Below are 6,625 nucleotides of genomic sequence, written 5' to 3'. Positions count from 1 at the left end.
TCCAATACGCGATTATCGGTTTCCTAACATTTTCCCCAAAAATAAAAAATTGACCCCGGGCCCGCTTGGTTAAAACTAGAGGTTCAGACCAACACCCATTCACCCATTCCCTCACGAGCCCAAATATGTAATTAGTTTTGGAATCCGACCCCAAATCGAGGTCCAAATTCCCAAATTTGTAAAATCCCCAATTCTCATAAAATCCCTAATTTCTACCATTAAAGTACAAGATTTAGGCCTAGAAATCTAATCGGTGTTGATGGAAATTGAAAGGAATGAGTTTTAGAATACGAACCTATGATTTGGTGTTGAATACCGACTTGAAAAAGCTCCCAAGGTCGAGTTCTATGGAAGAAAATATGAAATTTTGGTTTAAACCCGTGCTGGTTTTGTTTTTAATTCGCTGGATAGGCCTTCATCGCGTTCGAGAGAGGCCTCTCGCGATCGCGATACACAATGGACTAAGGAATTCGCATTTGCGGGTCCATCTATGCGTTTGCGTAAGGCAACTCCCCCCAAGACATCGCATTCGCGACCTAATGGTCGCGTTCGCATAGAAGGACGAGACTCCCCTAGGTCCCTTGACTATCACGTTCGCGGGTGGCTTACCGCATTCACGAAGGGTACCGCCCCCCAATACTTCGCGTTCGTAACCAGTCCTTCGCGTTCGCGAAGAAGGAATTACCTCCCAGTCCAATTTACACTTTGCGATCGCTGGAGTTGCTTCGTGATCGCGAAACACAAAATACCTATGCACCTGCAACAACAAAATAGCAGAAATTTCTAAGTCGAAACATCCTGTAGCCTATTCGAAACTCACCCGAGGCCTCGGGGCTCCAAACCAATCATGCACACAAGTCTAAAAATATCACACGGACTTGCTCGTGCAATCAAATCGCTAAAGTAATACATAAAACTATGGATTTAGCATCAAAATCAATGAAATTCTCAAGAACACTTAATGTTTCTATTTTCTCAATCGAGGATCCGAATCACGTCATATAAACTCTGTTTCTCACCAAATTTCACAGACATGGTTTAGATATTACCACGGACCTATACCGGGCTCCAGAACTAAAATACGGGCCTGATACCATCAAAATCAAGCATAAATCATATACTTTAAAACCATAAATTTCCTGAAATTCAATTTTAGTTAGAAATTCATTTCTCGGGCTATGGATCTCGGAATTCAATTCCGGGCATATGCCTAGATCCCATATTTTACTACAGACCTTCCGGGATCGTCGGAATATGGGTCCGGGTCTATTTACTCAAAGCTTTGACCAAAGTCAACTAAAAATCACTTTTAAAAGCAAATATTATTATTTTCTCAATTTTTCACATAAAGACTTTTCAAAAATGCGCCTGGACTATGCACGCAAATCGAGGAGAAGTAAGATGAGGTATTGATGGCCTTGGAACCCTTAATTGCATCCTAAAACACAAAATGACCTTTTGGGACATCACATTCTCCACCTCTAAAACAATCGTTCGTCCTCGAACGGACATAGATAAGTACTTGAGCTAGAGAAAAGATGGGGATATCTGCTCCGCATATTGGACTCAGACTCCTAGGTAGCTGCCTCAACAGGCTGACCTTTCCACCGCACATGAACCGAAGGATAACTCTTCGATATCTACTGACGAACCTGTCTGTCTAAAATGACTATCGGCTACTCCTCGTAGGTCAAATCCTTGTCCAACTGGACAGTGCTAAAGTCTAACACGTGGGATGGATTACCGTGATACTTCCGAAGAATGGACACATGAAACACTGGATGTACTACTAATAAACCAGGTAGCAATGCAAGCTCGTAAGCCACCTCACCCACTCTCCAAAGAATCTCAAAGACCCAATGAACCTAGGGCTTAACTTGCTCTTCTTCCCATATCGCATTACACCCTTCATGGGTGACACCCGAAGCAGCACTCTCTCTCCGACCATGAATGCTACATCACGAACCTTACGGTCAACATAACTCTTCTACCTGGACTGAGCTGTACAAGTCTATCCTGAATGATTTTAACCTTATCCAAGGCATCCTGCACTAAGTTTGTACCCAATAACCGAGCCTCCCCCGGCTCAAGCCATCCAACCGGCGATCGACACCGTCTACCATATAATGCCTCATAGGAAGCCATCTAGATGCTTGACTAATAATTGTTGTTGTAGGTAAACTCCGCTAACGGCAAGAACTGATCCCAAGAACCTCCAAAGTCAATAATGCAGGCGCAGAGTATATCCTCTAGACTTTGAATGGAACGCTTGGACTGTCCGTCCATCTGAGGATGAAATACCGTGCTCAACTCGACCCTCATACCCAACTCATGCTGTACTGCTCACCAAAAATGCGAGGTATACTGCGTACCTCGATTAGAAATGATAGACACGGGAACACCATGGAGATGGATGATCTTACGAGTATAAATCTCTACCAACCGCTCCGAAGAATAGGAAACTGCCACAAGAATGAAATGCGCTGACTTGGTCAGCCTATCCACAATAACCCATACCGCATCAAACTTCCTCTGACTCCGTGGGAGTCCGACAACGAAGTCCATAGTGATACGCTCCCACTTCCACTCAGAAATCTCTATCTTTTGAAGCAAACTACCAGGTCTTTGATGCTCATACTTTACCTGCTGATAATTCAAACACCGAGCTACATATGCAACAATATCCTTCTTCATCCTCCTCCACCAATAATGTTGCGGTAGGTCCTGATACATCTTAGCGGCGCCTGGATGAATAGAATACCGGGAACTGTGGGCCTTATCTAGAATAACCTAACAAAGTCCATCCACATTAGGCACACAAATACGACCCTACATCCTCAAACTCCATCATCTCCAACTGTAACCTGCTTGGCATCTCCGTGCTGCATTGTGTCCCTAAGGACAAGCAAATGAGGATCATCATACTGCCGCTCCTTGATATGCTCAAATAAGGAAGACCGAGCGACTATACATGCTAGAACACAACTGGGATCATGAACATCCAACCTCATGAACTAATTGGCCAAGGTCTAAACATCTAAAGCAAGCGGTCTCTCACCAACTGGAATATACGCAAAACGGCCCATACTAGCTGACGTCCGACTCCAAGCATCGTCTACCACATTGGCCTTCTCGGGATGATACAAGATTGTGATATCATAGTCCTTTAATAGCTCTAACCACCTTCTCTATCTCAAATTGAGCTCCTTTTGCTTGAACAAGTATTGCAAACTCTTATGATCCATGAACACCTCACACGACACGCGATATAGATAATGCCTCCAAATCTTCAGCGCATGGACAATGGCTGCTAGCTCCAAGTCATGAATTGGATAATTCTTCTCGTGAATCTTCAACTACCACGAGGCATATGCAATAACCTTGCCACCTGCATCAATACCGTACCAAGTCTAATACGAGATATGTCACAATATACTGTATATGGCCCTAAACCTGTGTGCAACACCAACACTGGTGCCGTAGTCAAAGCTGCCTTGAGCTTCTAAAAGTTCACCTCACACTCGTCCGACCACCTGAACTGGGCACCCTTTTAGGTCAACCTGGTCATCACAACTACTATAGATGAAAACCCCTCCACAAATCGACGGTGATAACCCAAGAAACTCTAGATCTCCGTAGCTGATGTGGGTCTAGGCCAGTCCTTGAGTGCCTTAATCTTCTTAGGATCTACCTAAATAGCCTCTACTGATACAACGTGACCCAAGAATGCAACTGAACTCAACCAAAACTCACATCTCGAAAACTTAGCATATAATTGGCTATATCTCTGAATCTGAAGAATGATCTGAAGATGCTGCTTATGCTCCTCTCGACTACGAGAGTAAATCAAGATATCATCAATAAAAATAATCATGAAGGAATCCAGATAGGGCTTGAATACCTGGTTCATCAAATCAATAAATGCTGCTGGGGCATTTGTCAACCCAAATGACATCACTAGAAACTCATAATGCCCATATCGAGTGCGAAAAGCTGTATTAGAGACATCAGATGCCCTAATACTTAACTAATGGTAGCCAGACCTCAAATTGATCTCTGAAAACACCTTGGCACCCTGAAGCTGATCAAATAGATCATCAATCCTCGGCAATGTATACTTGTTCTTGATGGTGACTTTGTTTAACTGCCGATAATCTATGCACATCCTCATCGATCCATCTTTTTTCTTTACAAACAATACTAGCGCACCCAAAGGTGAGACACTAGCCCTAACAAAGCCCTTATCAAGCAAATCTTGCAATTGCTCCTTCAATTCTTTCAACTCTAGCGGGGCCATACAGTATGGCAAAATAGAAGTGGGCTGAGTACCCGGAGCCAAATCAATGCAAAAGTCAATATCCCCGTCGGGTGACATCCCCGACAAGTCTGCAGGAAATACCTCTGGAAACTTACGAACAACTGGTATGGAATCCATGGAAGGAACCTCCGCACTGGAATCACGAACATAAGCCAATTACGCCAAACACCCGTTCTCGACCATACACCAAGCCTTCATATAAGAAATAACCCTACTAGTAGAATTACCAAGAGTCCCTTTCCACTCCAATCGAGGAAACCCCGACAAAGCTAAGGTCATGGTCTTGGTGTGACAGTCCAATATAGCATGATAAGGTGACAGCCAATCCATCCCCAAAATAGTATCGAAGTAAACCATATCGAGCAGAATGAGGTCTACACGAGTTTCAAACCCCTAATAATAACCACACATAAGTGATAAATACGATCTACAATGGTAGAATCACCCACTAGTGTGGATACATATACAGGAGCACTTAAAGAATCACGAGGCACAACCAAATACATAGCAAAATAAGATGCCACATAGGAGTATGTAGACCCTAGATCAAATAGAACTGAAGCATCTCTAATGCAAACTGAAACAATACCTGTAATAATAATATTTGATTACTCAGCCTCAGGCCTGGCTGGGAAAGCATAACATCGGGGCTGGGCCCCACTACTCTGAACTACATCCCTGGGACGGCCTCCTGCTAGCTGGCCTCCACCTCTAATACCTCGACCTCCACCTCTAGCTGTCTGACCCCTACCTCTACCTGGATGGGCGGGCGGTGGAACCCCTGGTGCCAGGACCATAGCACGAGAACCTTGATGCTGAGAACTGCTCAATGCTCGATGACAATACTTGGCAATGTGCCTCGGATCGCCACAAGTATAACAAGACCTCGGCTGCTGACCTTGAAATTTACCCTGACAGCCTGGGTAACCACTCTGAAAACTCTAGAGCGGAGGTACACTAATAGGAGCTGATGGTACACTGTAGGGTAGCTGATCAAAATACTACATATGAGAGCCACGACCACCTGAAGCACCGTGAGAAGCCTGTAGTGCTGAATGAAACGACCTGGGAGGATGGCCTCTACCAAAAGAATCCCTTCCTCCAGATGAGGCACCACTGAACCTACCGGAATGACGAGGCCTCTTGTCAGACCCCTGACCACTCCCCTGAGCTAGAACTGCCTCAACTCCCCTAGCCACATTGGCCACATCCTATAAAGAAATATCACTCCCTGTATCCTTAGCCATTTGCAATCTGATAAGCTAAGCGAGTCCCTCAATGAACCTCTCCACCCTCTCTCTCTTTCTCTCGATGGGGAGTATAAGAAGAGCATGCTGGGCCAAATCAACGAACATAGTCTCGTACTGAGTGACAGTCATAGAACTATGCTGAAGATGCTCGAACCATCTGCGATAGTCCTCTCTCTGAGTATCAGGAAGAAACTTCTCGAGAAATAGCTGAGAGAACTGGTCCCAAGTCAAGACAGGCGACCCAGCTGGTCTAGTCAACACAAAATCATTCCACCATCTCGTGGTGGACCATATCATATGGAATACAGCAAAGTCGACCCCATTGTTCTCCACTATCCCCATGTTCCACAATACCTCATGGCAGTGGTCAAGATAATCCTGTGGGTCCTCAGAAGTTGCCCCACTGTAATGAACAGGGAAATGCTTGGTGAACTTGTCCAACCTTAATAAAGCCTCAAAAGACATGACTGATCCACCAGTGGCCTGTGCCGCAATAGGTGGTTGAACTACTCCAACTGGCTGAGCTACTGGAGTCTGAAATTGAGGATCCATATGCTCCAGAGTGTGGGTAGCGGGAGTTTGTGCTCCTCTCCCAACTTGAGAGACAGTTGGTGCTACAAGGAATGTGCCAGTCTGAGCTACACTCTCTATCAGGACCACCAGACGGACCAAAGCATCCTAAAGAACTGGGGTGGCTATGAACCCCTCCGGGACCTGAGCTGGTCCTGGTGGAATTGTCTGGGATGGAGCCTCTTCCTCAAATTCTACCTGAGGCTCCGCCGTTGGTGTTGGTGCTCAATTTCTAGGCTGAGCCCTGCCCCAGCCTCGGCCTTTGGAACGGCCTCGGCTTCTGACCCTCGTAGGAGCTTCCACTGGGGGCTCGGGCTACTGATCAGCTGATGAAGCAGTATGTGTTCTCACCATCTGCAAAAGAACAAGAGTAGAAGGTTCAATTAGCATTGAGAAATCAAATCGCACGATAGAGAAGATTAAAAGTGAAGTTGTTCCGAAACTTTATAGCCTCTAGGGGATAAGCAGAGACGTCTTCGTACTGATC

This window comes from Nicotiana tabacum, chromosome 5, assembly GCF_000715075.1.
Source record: "Nicotiana tabacum cultivar K326 chromosome 5, ASM71507v2, whole genome shotgun sequence".
Taxonomy (NCBI): Eukaryota; Viridiplantae; Streptophyta; class Magnoliopsida; order Solanales; family Solanaceae; genus Nicotiana; species Nicotiana tabacum.
This window is presented reverse-complemented; position numbering follows the sequence as displayed.